Consider the following 23111-nt stretch of genomic DNA (forward strand, 5'->3'; position numbering starts at 1 on the left):
TCACACCGATCTAGCATGTAACACATCATATCACTTTGCGGCCTCACGCACGGTATTTCCATGGGTGCCACCTTACCTGGCCAGGACTGTTTGCGCCTTTTGGCTCATGTATATGATAGTGTTGCTAGCATCCATATGACAAAGAACCCAGGCCGACATGACTAGTCGTGTACCCAAAGTGGCACTAACTTACGGGGACACGCATACATGAATCAACATGGAGCATGTCGGTCAGCAGCGTGCGAATCCGGGCTGTAGCACTGGGCTTACAGTACTCCGGTGAACCGGGCTGTAGCAGGCTAGGTAGGACCCCGGATGTCACCGCGTGACATGTCCCCGAAGGGACAGACACATGAACGAAGTGAATCACATGCCGGCCAGTCAAGTGTTCCTGAGCAGTAGTGCTGGGCTAGCAGGACTCCGGTGAACCGGGCTGTAGCGTACTACTATGGCTCATGGAAGCACAAGACTACATTTCCCCATAAGAGAGGCTACCAAGGATAAAGAACTAGGTTGTCGGATCCCACACATACCAAGCATTTCAAATCATACACACAATATGCTCGATATGTGTAAATACAACATGGCATCACAAAAAGACAATACGACTCATAGCATTTATTTATTAGGCTCCGAGGAGCCAAGAATTACAAACATGGGTCTAATGACACCAACATACAGAGCATACAAGCAACAAGCACATGAGGAAGCTTAACTTGTCTGGGTACAGACATCTACAATGAAAAAGGCTGAGAAGCCTGACTATCTACCAGATCCTGCCGAGGGCACAAGATCGTAGCTGAGGTATCAAGCTAAACATCGAAGTCCACGTGGAACTACTAGCGAGACTGAAGTCTCTCTACAAAAACATAAATTAAGCAAACGTGAGTAGAAATGTACCCAACAAGACTTACATCATAACTAGCTACATATGCATCAGTATCAACAGAGGGATGGTGGGGTTTAACTGCAGGAAGCCAGCTTTGACTCAGTGGCTAACCTGAACTACTACTGCAAGTAACTCTTCGAGGTGGCGCACACGAGTCCACATATTCACCATATCAATACACCACTATGGATCCGCTCCCGTCTCCCTACGAGAACGCCATCCATAGCACTCACGCTTATCTTGCGCATTTTAGAGTATCCACTTTCACTTGTCTATGAACTGTATAGGCAACCAAGTAGTCCTTTACCGCGGACGCGGCTATTCGAATAGATGATGTTAACCCTGCAGGGGTGTACTTCTTCCCACACGCTCTCACCACTTACCGCCGTTTACACGACATGTACTCAGCAACCTTCAAGCGGAAGCCCAACGAGGGTGTCGGCCACGGCCTACCTAAACACTTAAGTCTCTAGTCCAGGTTTATCGCCTATCCAGGTTCCATCCGCAGTGAGTCCGGCTGAGGTTTCCACATACGGCCCCGAACGATGTGTACAGGGTTCTCGAGACACCAAACGGGCGACTCGGTACACCGTGCCATGGTGTATCTACCGCATCATAGCCCACCCCTAGGGTCAGTGCTACGCACGGTCGCCAACACATATCCTATAAACACTAGAAACTAGTTGCAACTCCTGGACAGAGGACTAGGGTGGTTAAGAAGCCGAGAGGGTCAATTAAGGATCCCAATGCATGGTAGTAGCTGGTTCTTAAATCACACATACATATCTCGGTGCTTAAGGACGGTTCCAATGAAACAACCCACCATGTACTCCTACATGGCCTCTCATCGATACCTTTACCAAATCGTGTTCAACACACTTAGCTCTCAACAGTAGGACATGTTCACACACCTCCAATTCATCCCCAATGAATCAGACCTGACACAACTCTAAGCAATAGCAGGCATGACAAACAAGCATGAATGAGTAGGCACATCAGGGCTCAAACAACTCCTACTCATGCTAGTGGGTTTCATCTATTTACTGTGGCAATGACAGGTCATGCAGGGGAATGGGGTTCAACTACCGCAACATGTAATAGTTGAATTGTTGTTGTCCCAATGTAGTAAGAGAGAGCAGGAGCGAGAGAGTGGGATTGTATCGGAATGAACAAGGGGTTTTTGCTTGCCTGGCACTTCTGAAGATAGTATAACGCTTCATCGGTGTCATCGAACTCATCGTCGAAACACGTCTACTGAGAGGGGGCAATTACCGGCAAAGGAACATAAACAACATTCAATTAATGCAATGCACAAGCAAATGACTGATATGACATATTAAGGTACTGAATTGAGCTAATGCAACAGCAAGTCATTTTAATTGAAGTGGAATTCAAACTAGATCAAATTTCAACTCCAAACCTATTTTTCAAATTTACCTTAATCATGTTTTATCCTAATCAATGGAGTTAACTTGCTCAAACATGCATGAACATGGCATAAACAGATTCTTTGGATTTTTCTGATCATTTTCATATATAAATTATTTCCATTGGAGTTATAGATTATTTTCTATGATTTTTTTGAAGTGTTAACTATTTTCTAGAATTTCCTGGTAATTGAAAATGCCAGAAAAGCTTTATGGCGTTAGCAAGGTCAACAGTGACGTCAGCAGGTCAACTGACCCGGTCTAGGTCAAACCTGACCTGTCGGGCTCACTGATCAGTGACAGAGGTGCTAATCCCGCGTTGACTCATGCTTTGACTCGACGCGGGGTGCACTGTCAGTGACTGCGGGGTGGTTACCTGGCACAGATTAGTGCTAATGATGGCCACGTCGGCAGTCGCCGGAGTTCGGCCGACGGCGACCAAAACCGCGGCGGCAACTCGCCGGACTTGCGCTATGAGCAGCGGATGGACGCGCGGAGACCACCAGAAGGTAGCCCGCGCTCGACCGTGTCTAGTAGAGCGATCGAGAGGCCTCGGGGTCGTTGGAAACAACAACAACGAGCACAGAGGCGGCGGCCGGAGTTCGGCCACAATGAACACGGGGATGCGATGCACGACAAGAGCAGTGGGTGTGGGTTTTGGGCTTCTGGCATTGCGCTGAGCACGGTGGTGTGCTCGGTCGTGGCCCTAGGTGATGGTGGCCACCACGACGACATGGACGGTGGAGCCAAGCTCTCGGCCACGATGGCAATGGCGTAGGAGGAAGCAATCGAACAAGGGGAGAGAGGGGTTCGATGCAGAAGCTCACAGCGGATCTAACGGAGGGGTCCGCAAGCTCGGGGGAGGCTTGGACGGCGTCGGAGCCACGGCGGCGATCATCGGCACCCGAGGATGAAGACGACGTCGATGGCGATGACACAGGGCGCCCGACATCTCTTGGCTTGACGGAGAGGATGAGAGAGACTTGTCAAAGCTCTTGGACTCGTCATGGAGGCGAGGCGGTGGCTGTGGCTACGACAACGACGAGCGGCAGCGACGACGGCGCTCGGTTGGTGAGAGAGAGAGAGCCAGGGGAGGGGATGAGCTCGAGGAGGAGGCCTAGGGGGTTCTAGGGGTGTCGTGGCGGCCTTGGACGAGTCAGGGATGACGCAGGCAGGGTGGAGCTGGCCAGGCGCGTGCGCGCGCGCGGCGGCCACACGTTGCATCCTTCTGGCAGGAGGAGGAAGAAGACCTCCTTGTCCCTAGTGGGCTGGGCCAGGACAGGAGTTGTGCCGGGTGCTTCAGTAACAGGCCACAGAGGTGAGCTACATGTAACTTTCTGTTCTATTTTATTTTCCTTCTCTTTTTCTTTTATTTAATCTTTTGCCACTGTTTTGAATTCAAACAAAATTCAACAATGCCAAAACATCCTCTGAGTATTTTTATGTTGCTTCATGGACTTTTCAAGAGGCACATAAATCATCACAGAGCATTTTAAAATATATCCCATATATATTTGAATATATTTTCAAATTTAAATAGAATATTGTTTTAAATTCAGAGACCAAATTATTCCTGAAAAATGTTCCAAAATTTTGGTTAGGTATATAACCCTTGCCAAAATTCTCAAAACTATTTTTAGGGGAAGTTGGAATCACTGAATGCAATTTAAAGGGTTCCTGCCTTTCTTTTAAAATAATTTCTAAGGCTTTGAATATTCCTCATTTCAATTTCTTGAATTTAACATGATGCATGCTCACTGATGCAACTATTACACTCAGGTATTCTAGGGCTGTGACAACTCACCCCCACTAAACAAGAATCTTGTCCTGAGATTCAAGACGTGAGGTAAGAAGACAGAGGGGACACAAAGCTAACACAATCTTCACGATCCAGGTTGCACTTTGTAAGAACGTTGATTCATCACCATCTTTGTCTCGACGTCTTGCTCTGAGAACTCCAACCAACATGACAACGAGAGGAAAAGGAAAAACTCTAGAAGGATCGATCTTCTCGAGGATCGAACACCGATGATCAACTCACAGAATGAGACATTGAAACAACTCTCGGGCTGAGACATGAAACATACATCCAGAGGGATGGAGTGTAATAGATGACTAAGGTTCACTAGGTAGACAACAATTTCACGCTTAGGTAGGATGGTGGATGGTTTCAAGATAGCGATGAAATAATTGCCTTGATTCCATTACGGGACACCTCGGGGGAGGTTACTCGTAGAATTATTCCCTTAAGTGGCAAAAATATTTACTTTTGATATCTAGATCATTGAAACTTTTCATACCAGCCTAGGGAAAATCATAATTGATCATTTCAGAGAGTTGGAAGAATTGACATACTCAGACTAGGATGGATGATGTGGAATACCTTGTTGAAGACAACACAATGGATGATTTTTTCTTATCATCGGAAATGGATGGGATCCATGGTAGGACCACTTTGAAGATGATCCTAATCAGTAATTATTGAGAAGGGTAGTCCATAGTAGGATGACACAATGGCGGTGCAAGCTGGGAACAAAATGCAAATGCTGGGAATGATTCTAGTAACTGGGAGAAACCCAATAGTAGAGAGATATTCCACTATTGGAAAGGTTATAGCATAACCGAGGAAACTGAGAGTGGATCCCAATTAATGCCGACGATAAATCCTAGTGATTGCGTGTGCTCTCAAGAACTTGAGCATTCCCATATTCAACAAGTTTTACCAATATCCGTGTCAAGGATCCTGGCACCACAACATACTACCATGATGAATAATGGTGGAGGATGCAGATGCAAAGAAAGAAAACACTTTCTCAAATTTCACCTTAGCGAGGCCAAGGGATCAAAATCTAGATGATCGGCCGAGAGACATTTAGCACTCCGCTTCTAATGTTCTCCTTGATGTGCTAGAGTAACCCATTTATTGATATGGTTTGGTATCTAGAACATCAAGTAAAAGGTCGGACTTCGGAAACACAAAAATCCATAAGGAACAACTACTGGAATAAATTCTACGAGATCCTTATGGGGAGGTGGCCAACTTCCTCAATCAAGATACTACAATAATAGGTCTTCCGGCTGGGTGTGTTGGCCACGGCATCCACTTTATCGGGTTACAGAGAGACCAATATTATAGTTCTTGGGACACGTTCCAACCATCATATCTTCCTGAGATTCAAATCTGGTTGGTGTCAGGATATTCCAGACTCATCGAGTCTAGAAAGGAAAATGAAAGTTTGCAACACGAATCGATGAGATGAAATTGCGAGATTCTCAGGAGATGAACTATGATAGCAAGCTCCAAAACATGAGCTGGTTCTGCTACAACATGTGAACACGCTATCCCAGACAAGCATGACCACGTAGTAGTCTTATAATAAAACACTACCGAGTCCAGGTGGGGAACCATGATTGAAGATATCGGAGTCTTGTGCATGATCTAGAATCATCAAACTCCTTTTCCTTGAACAAATCAATCAGTGGCTTTTGGGTGCTAGGGAATACATATGGAATGAAGGTTGCAAGTCTCCGAACCATAGAATACTTCGCACATATGCATGACTGACTTGGGATGATTTCAGAGGAAGCAACATTGACTTTCTCGAATTCATGACGGCAACTTGCATCAAATGCACATGAATTAGAGGAAGTCACTTCTTTCATCCAAACATAGGCTTCATGAACGGAACACGAAGATAATGCTTACAAAAGTTTCCAATACTAGCTTGATGTTCAACATGAATCATGGAGCAGACAAAATGCCGCGGATGGGCTCAACAACAACGCATCAGAATTTCCATATCACTGGACTTCTCCATTATGTGAACAATGTGATGGTATTTGTCAGACCAAGAGATGTAATGGTGTATACTCGAGGGATCAACCACGAGTAAGACAACATTACGAATATCGTTGGTTCTGATTTGATTTGAGGATAGCCCACACTCAAATCAAAGATTGGATAAGATAATAGCACCGACAACTGGTCATGAGGATCAATCAATGAAGATATCATCTGTCTTCAACATATACACACACAAGATATCCCTTTGGGGTGAACTAAGTGGATTAAGATTTTATCTTCCAACTCTCCAAGTTGTTGTTTGGCTTAACCAACTAGCTCAGGGGTATCCAACATAGATTCTTGGAGAAGGGGTGGCTTACAAGAAACCAACTTGGTCACAAACTCAATATAGCGGTCAAGTGACAACCTGGTAACACTTCTGAGAAGATATCCGGAAAATCACGAACCACCGATATGTTACTAAGCTCGAGAACAATCTTGCTTTTCAAGACAAGATGATATGATCAAAAGAGCGAGAGATTGACACAATCCTAACTCATTGATCGGAGGGTGCACCAGGAAATATGGATTAGATAGCACGATCATTCTTAGGATGATGGCTCAATAACCAACATGCTAAGAATGAGAATATTGTCCATTAACTACCAAGCAACACAGTTGCTAGGAGTATTGATTTCACACACCATGATTCCCTTGTCGGCATTCCGGTTGCGACAGCACGACACCGAGGAAATGAATATTGATGGCGAGAAGTATCACTACATCAAGAGTTCATAAGAGAAGGTGCAATTCTCATGACATTCCTGACATAAAGTGGGTAATACTTCAGGGTAGAACAGACCAAAAGCTTGATTGCATTTGATCCACGGAATACAACTGCTTTGACCCAATCCTAGAAATGGATGAGGTACTGGAGTTTGTTTCTCCTAGTCATTCCGGAATAGAATGGCTTGACGGACCACAAGAATAATAGGCATCGATGAGCACAAATGCACGACATACTCTTGACTATCAACTGATACACGAGGGTCGGAATACAACTGAAGAGGGACAACTCAAAGGAAAATAGCACTTTCTGAGTTGTGGACGCATAGATTAGTATGTCGAACAAAGCTCAACATATTTCTTCCGAATAACCCATGCAGAAGGGTAGGACTGGCAGAGTCACAAATATAGTGGAGAACTCATCAAGAGCAGTCTAGTTGTGACCTTTTGATTTAAACGAATTTCTGCCATGGATGGTTCATGGCATTTGGAAGAAGGAAATACCACGGACCTCGAGGACTATCGCAAAGGTTACTAATATCCTAAAGGAACTAGCAACACTATCAACATGAGGTAAGTAGGGTGAATTTTGGGCTCAAAAACCCAGGAGCAGAATACCTACTACTAAGTAGCATCATGGGATGGTTTCGAGAATGATGGCCAGAGTCATCACACTAGAACACAAAACATGGATGGAGTACCAGGTGGTTCTCTACGACACCTAGGGTCATAATGCTAGCTCCATCTTATATGTTGAGGCAGTAGAGTACCTCAACAGACCGTTTAGTGTGCTTAATCTGGCCCAAAAGGACATCGGAAATGGGAAGAAGGGATTTGCAAATGCATCAGACTATTTAGAGACCTGGGATGACTCGGACAACATAACGGCTGTAAGTACTCAAAAAGATTTGAGACATCCTGCAAATTGGTGGCATAACCACTTAACATCACAATATCAAGGTTCTGAGGCCAGCTATGAACATACGGAAGTAGCAGAAACTGAACTGAGACTTGAATCCAACAATCCTATAAGTCTATGGATTAGTAACTCGTCATCCTGATAGAAAGAAGAGAAGTCCTAGTTTCTTATCCCCGTAGAAAAGATGAGGGTGACTCAGATCAGAAGGGCATAAGGTAAAGGAGTAAAAAGAGCCTTACGTTCCCTTCCACAATCAATTCCCTTATATAACTAAAGCATTTCTATACTCGACTTTGACTAGTTGGGCTTGGTAATCCTACAGGCAGTCAAGCTCTGATACCAAAGCTGTCAGGACCCCGATCCTAAGTCACACCGATCTAGAATGTAACACATCATATCACTTTGCGGCCTCACGCACGGTATTCCCACGGGTGCCACCTTACCTGGCCGGGACCGTTTGTGCCTTTTGGCTCACGTATATGATAGTGTCGTTAGCATCCATATGACAAAGAACCCAGGCCGACATGACTAGTCGTGAACCCAAAGTAGCACTAACTTACGGGGACATGCATACATGAATCAACATCGAGCATGTCGGTCAGCAGCGTGCGAATCCGGGCTGTAGCACTAGGCTAACAGGACTCCGGTGAACCGGGCTGTAGCAGGCTAGGCAGGACTCCGGATGTCACCACATGACATTTCCCCAAAGGGACAGACATAGGAATGAAGTGAATCACATGCCGGCCAGTCAAGTGTTCCGGAGCAGTAGTGCTGGGCTAGCAAGACTCCGGTGAACCGGGCTGTAGCGGACTACTATGGCTCATGGAAGCACAAGACTACATTTCCCCATAAGAGAGGCTACCAAGGATAAAGAACTAGGTTGTCGGATCCCACACATACCAAGCATTTCAAATCATACACACAATATGCTCGATATGTGTAAATACAACATGGCATCACAAAAAGACTCTACGAATCAAAGTATTTATTCATTAGGCTCCGAGGAGCCAAGCATTACAAACATGGGTCTCATGACCCCAACATACAGAGCATACAAGCAACAAGCACATGCAGACGCTTAACTTGTCTGGGTACAGACATCTACAATGAAATGAAAAAGGCTGAGAAGCCTGACTATCTACCAAATCCTGCCGAGGGCAAAAGATCGTAGCTGAGGCATCAAGCTAAACGTCGAAGTCCACGTGGAACTACTAGCGAGACTAAAGTCTCTCTGCAAAAACATAAATTAAGCAAATGTGAGTACAAATGTACCCAACAAGACTTACATCAGAACTAGCTACATATGCATCGGTATCAACAAAGGGATGGTGGGGTTTAACTGCAGCAAGCCAGCTTTGACTCAGTGGCTAACCTGAACTACTACTGCAAGTAACTCTTTGAGGTGGCGCACACGAGTCCACATATTCACCATATCAATACACCACTATGGATCCACTCCCGTCTCCCTACGAGAACGCCATCCATAGCTCTCACGCTTATCTTGCGCATTTTAGAGTATCCACTTTCACTTGTCTATGAACTGTATAGGCAACCAAGTAGTCCTTTACCGCGGACACGGCTATTCGAATAGATGATGTTAACCCTGCAGGGGTGTACTTCCTCACACACGCTCTCACCACTTACCGCCATTTACACGACATGTACTCGGCAACCTTCAAGCAGAAGCCCAACGAGGGTGTCGGCCATGGCCTACCTAAACACTCAAGTCTCTAATCCAGGTTTATCGCCTATCCAGGTTCCATCCGTAGGGAGTCCGGCCGAGGTTTCCACATACGGCCCCGAACGATGTGTACAGGGTTCCTGAGGGAGTCCTGGATTAGGGGGTGTTCAGATAGCCGGACTATTCCTTCAGCCGGACTCCTGGACTATGAAGATACAGGATTGAAGACTTCGTCCCGTGTCCGGAAGGGACTTTCCTTGGCGTGGAAGGCAAGCTTGGCGATACGGATATTCAGATCTCCTACCATTGTAACCGACTCTAGGTAACCCTAACCCTCTCCGATGTCTATATAAACCGGAGGGTTTTAGTCCGTAGGACAACGTACACATCAACATTCATATCATAGGCTAGCTTCTAGGGTTTAGCCTCTGTTATCTCGTGGTAGATCTACTCCTGTACTACCCATATCATCAATATTAATCAAGCAGGACGTAGGGTTTTACCTCCATCGAGAGGGCCCGAACCTGGGTAAAACTTCGTGTCCCTTGCCTCTTGTTACCATCCGGCCTAGACGCATAGTACGGGACCCCCTACCCGAGATCCGCCGGTTTTGACACCGACATTGGTGCTTTCATTGAGAGTTCCTCTGTGTCGTCGCCATCAGGAAGGATGCCTCGCCCCGTCTTTAAGGACGGCACCATCGCTAAGGGAGCTTTGGCTGTCGGCCAAACCCTTCGGTTAGGTGGCTTTCTTATGACCGCCTGTTCGGCTTCTGCGCCGACGATGACCTCTCGAGCCATCGAAAACAATCTTCATGTCAACTCGGAACTTGCCGAGCAATTAGATCCAATAGAGCTTTCCTCCATAAACGAGCTCTTGGATCGCTTCGCCGCCCTGGGAGTCGCTACAGATTACGACCAGATTGGACCTAAAACCGATCTGAGAGAGATTAACTCTCCTCAAGTCACCCATCACGTTGCTGTGGTAGAGGGACAGTGCGGTGACCCTTCATCTATCTTAAGGACTCGCTACGTCTGGATTCCCGATCCCTCCAAGCTGGATGCTCGCGGAGGGGAGGATATCACTCAAGACCTGAACCTAGAATCAGGCGACAGACTGGATTCATTGGACGACATCCAGGAATCCAAATTTTTGAGTTCAGAAATTCCTCGGCCTTTGAGCCTCAGATGGGGTAAGGCTTCAGATTTAATTCCACCCACCCACCCGAACATTAGCGATCTATCCCAAATCAGGCAAGAGCCCGAAGAAACAGTACATCATTACTGGGCCAGATTCCTCCTGGTTATGAACAAGATAAAGGGCTGTCGCGACGAAGACACAATTTCATTCTTCTGCAATAATTGCACGGACAAGGGAATACTCACGCCATAAGTCGCCGTGATATTACACGCTTCGCTGACTTGGCGTCCATAGTACGAAAGTACTATGCGATGGAAAGCGCCCAGAAAACCGAAACAAAATTTTGGGACAATCCGGCCCTTAAGGCAAACCCAGTCCGGAATAAAAGGGTGCATCATCGCCAGACACCCGGGTCAAACACCAAAAGGCAAAAACCCTCTACAGGGCATGGAACCGTATTGGAAGGATGGCTTAATGGACCCTGTAAAATTCATAGTACAGAGGACGCCACACCAACTCACAGCCTTAGAGCATGTTGGATACTCCGGCAGGTGGCCAAAATTGGCGAAAACCTCCTAATTCCGGAGGCCACAAAAAGCCACCCCAGAGACACCAATACGGTATTAACAATCCTCGAGACCTTCGCATCAAATAATATGCGAAAACGGACACTCCGCAGCCTTAACGAAGTCTACCAAGTAGCAACATTAAACCCATGGAGTGACACGGCTATTACCTTTAATGCTAGTGATGAACCTAAATTCCGAACAGCCCGAGCACCAGCTGCATTGGTCCTCAGTCCAATAGTGGACGACTTTCGTCTTACCAAGGTACTCATGGACGGCGGCAACGGATTGAACCTCATCTATGAGGAAACTCTTCAAAAAAGGAAATAGACTGGAACCGCATCGTGCGAAGCAGCACAACCTTTAGAGGAATAATCCCCAGTCGGGAAGCACGCTGTACAGGAAAAATCACACTAGATGTGGTGTTCGGCACGTCGGACATTTACAGGTCCGAAGAGGTCACGTTCCATGTGGCCCCGTTCAGCAGCGGTTATCATGCTTTGCTAGGGCGGGAAGCATTTACAATCTTCCAAGCAATACCCCATTACGGGTACATGAAGCTCAAGATGCCCGGGCCTAACGGGATCATCACTCTCGCTAGTGATCCGGACATAGCACTCCGCGCCGAAAACAAGACAGCCACACTGGCCCTCGAGGCACTATCCGAAGCCCTAGCGGCTGAGGAGCTGACTGTGCTGCCCTCTATGGTGAATAGGGACGATGTGGTACTCGACAAAAGATCCAAGTCCACCTCCTTTAAACCGGCGGACGAAATAGTCAAATTCCAAGTCCATCCAACAGACCCCAATAAAACAGCTTCCATCGAGGCATAGTTAAACTCTAATGTCGATGCCGCATTGCGAGAGTTCCTATGGGAGAACTGGGACATTTTCGCCTGGCACCCTTCAGACATGCCAGGAATCCCACGCAGGCTGGCCGAGCACAGCTTAAATATCCAAATAGGATTCAAACCTGTCAAACAGGCTCTTCGGTGTTTTTCCGAACCTAAGAGATAGGCTATGGGAGAGGAGCTAGCAAAGCTATTGGAGGCCGGATTCAAACATCCAGACTAGCTAGCAAACCTGGTGATGGTACGAAAGAAGGACAAATCCTGGCGCCTGTGTGTTGATTTTAAAGACATTAACAAGGCTTGCCCAAAGGATCCCTTCCCCCTCCCCCGCATCAATCAAATTATCGATGCTACCGTAGGACAAGATTCGTTGTGTTTCCTCGACGCATATTCTGGCTACCATCAAATCAAGATGGCAGAACCAGACCAAGCTGCAACGGCATTTATCACACCATACGGGCCATTCTGCTTCAACATGATGCCCTTCGGGCTAAAAAATGCCAGCGCAACATATCAGCGCATGATTCAGACATGTCTGGCAAGCCAGATCGGCAAAATAGTGGATGCATATGTAGATGATGTGGTCTTCAAAACAAGACATGTTGAATCTCTAGTAGACGACTTGAGGCTCACATTTGATAATCTCCGAACATACGACATCAAGCTCAACCCGGAAAATGTGTTTTCGACGTTCCAGCCGGAAAGCTCTTGGGCTTCATTGTATCCAGTAGAGGAATTGAAGCAAATCCAGCCAAGATACGAGCTCTGTCACAACTGGATATCCCAAAGGACCTCAAAAAATACAAAAGTTAACCGGATGTGTGGCGGCTCTAAGCCGCTTTTATCTCCCGCTTGGGAGAAAAGGCCCTTCCCCTTTACCGCCTCCTTCGGTGCACTGAAAACTTCAAATGGACGGACGCAGCCATGGCCGGACTCGACGAAATAAAAGCCATACTGGCAACAAACCCAGTCCTGGCCGTGCCAAACACTGGCAAACCAATGCTATTGTACATCGCAGCAACACATCAGGTTGTAAGCACAGTGCTCGTCGTCGAACGAGAAGCGGACGGACACAAATTCCCCCTTCAAAAGTCGGTCTATTATATGTCCACTGTCCTCACTCCCTGCAAATCATGGTACCCGCATTATCAAAAGATTGCGTACGCGGTATTCATGGCATCCCGGAAGCTACGACACTACTTTCAAGAGTGTTCAATAACAGTAGCCTTGGAAGTACCACTTAACAATATTATAAACAACCGTGACGCAACGGTCCGGATTGCGAAATGGGCCATCGAGCTCCTCCCGTTCGACATAACTTATAAGCCACGACGAGCCATCAAGTCACAAGTTTTGGCCGACTTCGTCGCAGAATGGACGGAGGCCGAACTCCCTAAAGAGTACGACACATATTCAAATTGGATCATGCATTTCGACGGCTCCAAAATGTTGGCCGGACTGGGGGCTGGCGTCATTTTGACGTCCCCCACAGGAGACACAGTTCAATATGTACTACAGATTATGTACACAGACTCCAACAATGCAGCCGAATATGAGGCCCTTCTACATCGTCTCCGGATGGCAGTATCCATGGGCATCCAACGCCTAGAGGTGCACGGGGACTCGAACCTCGCAATCTCCCAAATAAATGGAGACTTCGATGCCAAGGATCCAAAAATGGCAGCTTACTGCAACGCCGTCCTAAAAATGTCAGCTCGGTTCGAGGGGCTTGAATTTCACCATATAGTTCGGGAAAATAATCAGGCGGCAGATGTCCTGGCACGCATCGGCGCAAAACGCGATGTAGTCCCCCCCAACATCTTCTTGGAAAGGCTGTTCAAGCCATCCGTGGCATGGGAAGGGGAGCCGAACAATAACAGCCCGGACCCAACCGCACTGTCCGACACCGAACATTCTGACACAATCGGAGGCTCTGCCATTGAAATAACACCTTTAGCCCATGTAATAATGGCTGTCATCGCCCCGTGGATAGAACCATTCCTCGCCTACCTTACTAGGAAGGAACTCCCTGAGGACCAAAATGAGGCACGCTGCATAGTGCGGCGATCCAAAGCCTACAGAGTCCATGAGGGAGAGCTTTATAAGAAAAGCACTACCAGAGTCCTTCAAAGGAGCATCTCTGAAGAGGAGGGGCGGAATCTCCTGGCTGAAATCCATGCCGGACTCGGTGGTCATCACGCTACAGACCGGTCCCTGGTAAGCAAGGCCTTCCATACAGGCTTTTATTGGCCGACTGCCCGGGCAGACGCTCAGGACTTAGTCCAATGATGCACCGGTAGCTAGCTCTTTGCAAACCAAAGCCATATGCCACCCACCGCCCTCCAAACTATCCCCATCACTTGGCCCTTTGCGGTCTGGGGGCTTGATATGGTTGGACCCCTTAAAGGCGGAACCCACAAGCACAAATACTTACTAGTCATGGTGGATAAGTTCACCAAATGGATAGAAGCCAAGCCTGTTAAGACGGCCGAATCCGGACCTGTGATAGACTTCATATCCGGGGTTGTACACCATTACGGCGTCCCCCACAACATCATCACAGATAATGGCACGAACTTTACGGCCGACGAGGTAAAACTCTGGTGCAAAAACATGGGCATAAAGCTTGATTATGCTTCCGTCTATCACCCACAAACTAACGGCCAGGTCGAACGCGCAAATGGCCTTATCATGAGCGGCCTTAAACCCAGATTAGTGCGGTCCCTCAAGGAATCTAACACGCACTGGGTAGAGGAGCTCGACTCCGTACTCTAGGGGCTGCGGACCATGCCGAATCGCACCACCGGACACACACCATTCTTTATGGTGTACGGCGCAGAGGCAGTTTTGCCTTGCGACATAATTCATGACTCACCTCGAGTGCGCATGTACGAGGAAAGAGAAGCCCAACTCGATTAGCAGGACAGTTTGGACGCATTAGAGGAGGAGCGTGACGTGGCGAAAGCCCGTTCCGCATTCTATCAACAGCAAGCTCGAAGATACCAAAGCAGAGAAGTACGGGCCAAAAATTACAACATTGGCGAATTAGTTCTACGCCTGCCGGACAAGAAAAAAGGACAAACTCAAGCCCAAGTGGGAAGGTCCCTTCATAATTGACCAAGTCCTGACTGGTGGAGCATACCGCCTGCGAAACGCATCGGATAACCGACTCGAGCCGAACCCATGGAACGCAGCCCATCTTCGAAGATTCTATGCCTAGCGCCGGATCCTGTGTTCGTCTCCTTACTCTGCCCATTTTTTATGTACTTTCTGTCTTACATTTCTCTCCTTCTCTCTCTCTCTCTCTCTTATAACCTTTAAAGGCTCACAAATTGACGCTCTATCCACACTCAGTAAACCTGGGGGCTTCTTTAAACAGAAGCTTATTTAATACGGGCTTCATGCCCAACACATGTGTCAAACTTCCGCATGTACCTTTTATTCACCATTATATGCATCGATATGACTTAAGTTTTGGCCAAGCTGGGTTGCCTGGCTGCTGTGCTTACCCCTACGTTCCCAATTGTTCGGCTAGGTGGTAAAGGGAGCACCTCTGCGATTGTTACTGCCGGGTCAGCCGGACGTGTACCTCAGACTGGGTGAAGCCGAAAGCTAGCGTTCTTAAGAGAATATTCGGTCGGTGAACTAAAGATGAACTTTTTCTTTATCTATGTGCCCCCAGGTGTTTTTCCTGCGTTTCTTTTCGCAGCATGGACATGCACTTTAGGGCATGCCCCCCAGGGAAAGGAACCCCTAATGGAACTATTCTCCCTGGAAGATGATTCTTACTAACCATGTAATATAACATAACTAGTCGGGCACTTGTCTGTTCATGCACTAATGACACCTACGCCTGGTCTCCACACATTCCCCGGTTCTTATATAACCGCATGGGAATTCGGACACACTCCGGACCGTCAGGTCCCGAGGTTGAAGCGAAAAGGTCGGCCATGACAAATGATCTACAATCCGGCTAGAAGGCATTATAAATGTCAATTCAATTACATAGTCCTTTTGACTGATTGTATTCCTCTTCAATACCATCTAACAGGCTCTCTAATTTACAGTCCTACTGGGAATACTTTGCGGCCAACTCTACTTGGTCGTACACTAAGCTTACAGGGATCTCCTTCCCATCGGGCCCTATATGACCGACCTCGGCCATGTGGTTGGGGTCAGCCTTTGAGTACCGCGTCTTCACCATGGCCCAGGCCTCCCTAGCACCTTGACGGCAGGCCGATATCTTCCACAATTGGAAGCGCCGCCGTGCTCCCTTTAACTTCTCTGCAAGCTCTCCAAGTCCTTCGGGCATGGAGACGGATGGCCACAGGGCCTGGGCGACGCCTTGCATCGCCTGCCGAACTCGATCGAGCAGTTGCGAGAGCTCGGGAAGAAGGTCACCCGTAGAACCGGGCATCTCCTCTGCAGGACGACCTGTTAATACACCTACAGACATTGCTCTGTTAGTCGACTTTCCCACCGAACTTTCTTTCAAAAGGTTCGTTCAAGCACTTACTAAATATGCCGCGCCGAAGCCGCTGATTCTCCTTCATGGAGTCTGACAGCTGGGCACGAACATCTTTCAGCTCGACGCCCAGCCGGGTGTTGGCATCTTGGAGAACGTTCTTCTCCCCCATCACCTTTAATAGCACTCTCTCACCAGCCTTTAGCTGGCGTAGGAGGTGTTGCTTTTTCAGATTCAATCCGGCGCCATCTGCAATTTTATTTGTCAGATTCGCACCAAAGCCGTGCTTCCTTTCGAAATGTATATTAGCAGAGGGGGTCTCCTTAGGCTCCCCTGCCGCGGCTAGTGCGGCCTCCAGTTGGGCTTTGCACTCTTCCAGCTCCTTGGACAATAGGGAATTCTTTTCTGTAAGAACCTGCATATCAAATGATCCTTAAATCAGTTATTCTAACTGTTTCAAGTCTCGGGGGCTACTTCTACATATATATTTACCAAAATTTTCTTACGCGTATGTCTTTTACATATTGCTCCGTGGCTCTGGCTAGACCATTTTGAGCGGCACGGAGGTGCGCATCTCCCGAATTGAAGGCATCTAACGCCTCTTGGGAGAAGCAAGCGTCGCGAAGAATTGTCCGACGACGCCTGTGGATCATGGCACTTTCCACCTCAGAGTTGGTGGCAGACCACCCGTCCGCATCCTCCGTCGGAGGAACGTCTGGCACGTGCCTTGCGTTCGCCTCCGCCCCCGGACCAGGCTTTGGATCCTGGCTGGTGGAGGCGCGATTGGCAGCCTCTCCGGATATAGTCCGGCGAGGTCTCTTTGTCCTGAAGAGAGCACGAGTGTCAAATGTGCCTCGAAGGTATAACAACTGGGATAGAGGGGCGCGCCATACCTTTGTGCCGATGCCTCGATCCGGACTGCACTTCTTTTCTGCCCACGGGGCCCTGCGGCCCCTCGTTGGCTTGTCACCGCAGGTTCGGCCTTCCGCCTCAAAAACCTCCCCTGCAAAGTTCGGTTGCAATCAGGAAATTGAAAACGAGTGGACGGACCCCTATCCGGGGTACTGGGACTTCGATCTTAGGTACCTGGGGCGTCAGGATTAGCCCTGGGTAATTGGCCGTAATGGCCACCAATGCGTTGTCCTCGCTCAATTGATGGAACACTCCATCAATCAGCTCCACAGATATGTCCGGATCCTCTTGAGAGGCCCGGTCGAGGGACCGTCCTAGGTCCTCGGGTTGTGGAGGTGGGCTGCTTATTTCCTTAACAGCCCGACGCAGTTCCTGCATTGAAATCACCAGACTAAATATTTAACAATGGGAACACCAAACGGATGAGAAAGTAAATGGGACCACTTACCCAGCTTGGGGGATTGTGCATAGAGAATCCACCCTGTGGGTTGACGCGGAGAAATTCCTCCTCTTCTCCCTTGTACAAAGTGGACAAGATCTTTAATAGAGCGGCAACTGAATCTGGCCCTTTACGGCTATAGCGGGTGGCGTTGTCTTCCCCATTGAAATCCCACATGGGGTGGCTTCTATACTGAAGCGGCTGCACCCCTCGCATGATGCATTCGGCCATAACTCCGATCATGGTTAGTCCAGAATGGGCCAACAATCTTATTCGGCCCATCAGGTAAACGATGTCCCTGTCACTTTCCCTTTGAGGGCTCCATGGACGCCAGCTTAGGCGCTTCTTTAAGGGAGCATTGTCGAATTCTGGGATCCGATCCGGACAGGATCCGGCAGCGGGACGTCTTCTATATAGAACCATTCCAAGGGCCAATCTTTGGACGCCTTCTTTGGGGTTCCGGATAGATATCCAGTCCTGGCGATGCGTCACACTTCGGCTCCGCCCACTTGATACATTGACCCTTTCTTGGAACGGGGCATGAGGCAAAATAGCTCCTTCCACAGTCCGAAATGAGCTTCAACACCCAAGAACAGCTCGTAGAGGGCTACAAAGCCTGCGATACGCAATATCGAGGCAGGCATGAGATGATGTAGCTGGAGGCCGTAGAACTCCAGCAGCCCCCGGAGAAATGGGTCGATGGGAAATCCGAGCCCCCTTATTAAGTAAGGGACAAGGCACACCTGCTCTCCTTTGGATGGATTAGGGGCATTCTCTGCTTGCTCTCCGCCGTTGTAGACAGCAAGACCGGCTCGAACCGGAACCATATAGGCCGGGGGGAGAAATCCCTTGGTCTGGAGCGTCACTAGCTCTCTATGCGGGGTGGAACATCTCTCCTAATATCCAGGCTTAGGGCCGGAAGGGCGAGCGGAGGAGTTGCAGCGGCTAGCCATAGTGGAATGGACCTTTGTCGGATGCACTCTGATGAACACTCGTGGAGGGGAGAAGGTGTGGATTGGATCTAAATCCTCGTCCCCTTAAATAGGGCAGCTCATTTACGCGGCTAGGGGTGTGAACATAAAAACACTCGGACTTTTCATATTCGTCTGACACGTGGGAAATGGCCATTATTGGGCGTAGAAGCCAAGGAGCGCAACATCTACAAGAAACCGGACTTTATTCAAACAGGTACACGAAATTTGGGGGAGAACCCGCCTTGCAATGCCAAAGACAATTTGCACGCCGGACTCGTCGTCATTGAAGCCTGGTTCAGGGGCTACTAAGGGAGTCCTGGATTAGGGGGTGTTCGGATAGCCGGACTATACCTTCAGCCGGACTCCTGGACTATGAAGATACAGGATTGAAGACTTTGTCCCGTGTCCGGAAGGGACTTTCCTTGGCATGGAAGCAAGCTTGGCGATACGGATATTCAGATCTCCTACCATTGTAACCGACTCTATGTAACCTAACCCTCTCCGGTGTCTATATAAACCAAAGGGTTTTAGTCCGTAGGACAACGTACACATCAACAATCATACCATAGGCTAGTTTCTAGGGTTTAGCCTCTCTGATCTCGTGGTAGATCTACTCCTGTACTACCCATATCATCAATATTAATCAAGCAGGATGTAGGGTTTTACCTCCATCGAGAGGGCCTGAACCTGGGTAAAACTTCGTGTCCCTTGCCTCCTGTTACCATCCGGCCTAGACGCATAGTTCGGGACCCCCTACCCGAGATCCGCCGGTTTTGACACCGACAGTTCCCGAGACACCAAACGGGCGACTCGGTACACCGTGCCATGGTGTATCTACCACATTATAGCCCACCCCTAGGGTCAGCGCTACGCACGGCCGCCAACGCATATCCTATAAACACCAGAAACTAGTTGCAACTCCTAGACAGAGGACTAGGGTGGTTAAGAAGCCGAGAGGGTCAATTAAGGATCCCAATGCATGGTAGTAGCTGGTTCTTAAATCACACATACAGATCTCGATGCTTAAGGACGGTTCCAATGAAACAACCCACCACGTACTCCTACATGGCCTCTCATCGATACCTTTACCAAATCGTGTTCAACACACTTAGCTCTCCACAGTAGGACATGTTCACACACCTCCAATTCATCCCCGATGAATCAGACCTGACACAACTCTAAGCAATAGCAGGCATGACAAACAAGCATGAATGAGTAGGCACATCAGGGCTCAAACAACTCCTACTCATGCTAGTGGGTTTCATCTATTTACTGTGGCAATGACAGGTCATGCAGAGGAAAGGGGTTCAACTACCGCATCATGTAACAATTGAATCATTGTTGTCCCAATGCAGTAAAAGAGAGCAGGAGCGAGAGAGTGGGATTGTATCGGAATGAACAAGGGGGTTTTGCTTGCCTGGCACTTCTGAAGATAGTATAACTCTTCATCGGTGTCATCGAACTCATCATCGAAACACGTCTACTGAGAGGGGACAATTACCGGCAAAGGAACATAAACAACATTCAATTAATGCAATGTACAAGCAAATGAATGATATGACATATTAAGGTACTGAATTGAGCTAATGCAACAACAAGTCATTTTAATTGAAGTGGAATTCAAACTAGATCAAATTCCAACTCCAAACCTATTTTTCAAATTTACCTTAATCAAGTTTTATCCTAATCAGTGGAGTTAACTTGCTCAAACATGCATGAACATGGCATAAACGAATTCTTTAGATTTTTCTGATCATTTTTCATATATAAATTATTTCCATTGGCGTTATAGATTATTTTCTATGATTTTTTTGAAGTTTTAACTATTTTCTAGAATTTCCTGGTTATTGAAAATGCCAGAAAAGCTTTATGGCGTCAGCAAGGTCAACAGTGACGTCAGCAGGTCAACTGACCCGGTCCAGGTCAAACCTGACCTGTCGGGCTCACTGATCAGTGACAGAGGTGCTAATCCCGCGTTGACTCATGCTTTGACTTGATGCGGGGCCCACTGTCAATGATTGCGGGGTGGTTAGCTGGCAGAGATTAGTGCTAATGATGGCCACGTCGGTAGTCGGCGGAGTTCGGCCGACGGCGACCAAAACCACGGCGGCAACTCGCCGGACTTGCGCTACGAGCGGCGGCTAGACGGGCGGAGACCACCAGAAAGTAGCCCGCGCTCGACTGTGTCTAGCAGAGCGATTGGGAGGCCTCGGGGTCACTGGAAACGATAATGACGACGAGCACAGAGGCGGCGGCCGGAGTTCAGCCACGACGAACGCGGGGATGCGGTGCACGGCAGGAGCAATGGGTGTGGGTTTTGGGCTTCTGGCATTGCGCTGAGCATGGTGGTGTGCTCGGTCGTGGCCCTAGGTGATGGTGGCCACCACGATGACATGGCCGGCGGAGCCAAGCTCTCGGCCGCGAGGGCAACAGCGTAGGAGGAAGCAATCGAGCGAGGGGAGAGAGGGGTTCGATGCATAAGCTCACAATGGATCTAACGGAGGGGTCCACAAGCTCGGGGGAGGCTTGGACGGCGTCGGAGCCACGTCAGTGATCGTTGGCACCCGAGGATGAAGAAGACGTCGATGGAGACGACACATGGCGCCTAGCATCTCTTGGCTTGACGGAGAGGTTGAGGGAGACTTGTCGAAGCTCTTGGACTCGTCATGGATGCGAGGCGGTGGCTGTGGCTACGGAAACGACGAGCGGCGGCGACGACGGCGCTCGGTTGGTGAGAGAGAGAGAGCCAGGGGAGGGGATGAGCTCGAGAAGGAGGCCTAGGGGGTTCCAGGGGTGTCGTGACGGCCTTGGACGAGTCAGGGATGACGCAGGCAGGGTGGAGCCGGCCAAGCGCGTGCGCGCGCATGGCGGCCACGCGTTGCATCCTTTTGGCAGGAGGAGGAAGAAGACCTCCTTGTCTCTAGTGGGCTGGGCCAGGACAGGAGTTGGGCCGGGTGCTTCAGTAACAGGCCACAGAGGTGAGCTATAGGTAACTTTCTGTTCTATTTTATTTTCCTTCTGTTTTTCTTTTATTTAATATTTTGCCACTGTTTTGAATTCAAACAAAATTCAACAATGCCAAAACATCCTCTGAGTATTTTTATGTTGCTTCATGGACTTTTCCATAGGCACATAAAACATCACAGAGCATTTGAAAATATATCCCATATATATTTGAATATATTTTCAAATTAAAATAGAATACTGTTTTAAATTCAGAGACCAAATTATTCCTGAAAAATGTTCCAAAATTTTGGTTAGGTATATAACCCTTCCCCAAATTCTCAAAACTATTTTTAGGGCAAGTTGGAATCACTGAATGCAATTTAAAGGGTTCCTGCCCTTCTTTTAAAATAATTTCTAAGGCTTTGAATATTCCTCATTTCAATTTCTTGAATTTAACATGATGCATGCTCACTGATGCAACTATTACACTCAGGTATTCTAGGGCTGTGACACAGGCATCTCAATGTTTTGCCGGCAATCAACGGTGCCCTCGTGTTTGAAATTCATTCCCATTTCTTGCATGGGACCTAAGCATGCACCCAAGGACACATATTAGTTCTTTCAACCAATTTATATGCACTGGAGCATGCGCATGTAGTTCAAATTTGAATTAAGCACATAAATGCATTGAAAACTCAGTTAATGCATAAAAATGTCCAAATGAACCCTGAAAAATCACAAAAATTCACACAAAACTCCTATTGTTCTATGTTGACACGAGAAAAAAACTTGAAAGCAATAAGAGGCAATGGATATCGTTTCGTCCCCAATGGTGGGACGTTCCCTACCAAAAACCATGATGCTTGTTGTGAGAAGCTCCAGTTTGTGTGAAGCATATACCCAAACCTGCCCCAAATGGGACAAAATTTGTATCATGGCATGTTGACGCTGCTCCATGATAGCATGCCAAGTTTCATGAATTTCAGACGGTTTTTGGATTTACTAGAATTTAAAAACCAGGCATCTCAATGTTTTGCCGGCAATCAACGGTGCCATGGTGTTTGAAATTCATTCCCATTTCTTGCATGGGACCTAAGCATGCATCCAAGGACACAAATTTGATTTTTCAACCAATTTATATGCACTGGAGCATGTGCATGTAGTTCAAATTTGAATTATGCACATATATGCATTGAAAACTCAGTTAATGCATAAAAATGTCCAAAATTCACATAATACTCCTGTTGTTCTATGTTGACACGAGAAAAAAAAACTTGAAAGCAATAAGAGGCAATGGATATCGTTTCGTCCCCAAAGGTGGGACGTTCCCTAC

General features: G+C 47.8%; 1 pseudogene; it reads left to right on the forward strand.

The window, feature by feature from the left end:
- The window catches only part of LOC119357819, a 168979-nt pseudogene that overhangs the window by 27902 nt on the left and 117966 nt on the right, over positions 1-23111 (forward strand).

Source organism: Triticum dicoccoides, chromosome 2A (assembly GCF_002162155.2).
Source record: "Triticum dicoccoides isolate Atlit2015 ecotype Zavitan chromosome 2A, WEW_v2.0, whole genome shotgun sequence".
Lineage (NCBI taxonomy): Eukaryota > Viridiplantae > Streptophyta > Magnoliopsida > Poales > Poaceae > Triticum > Triticum dicoccoides.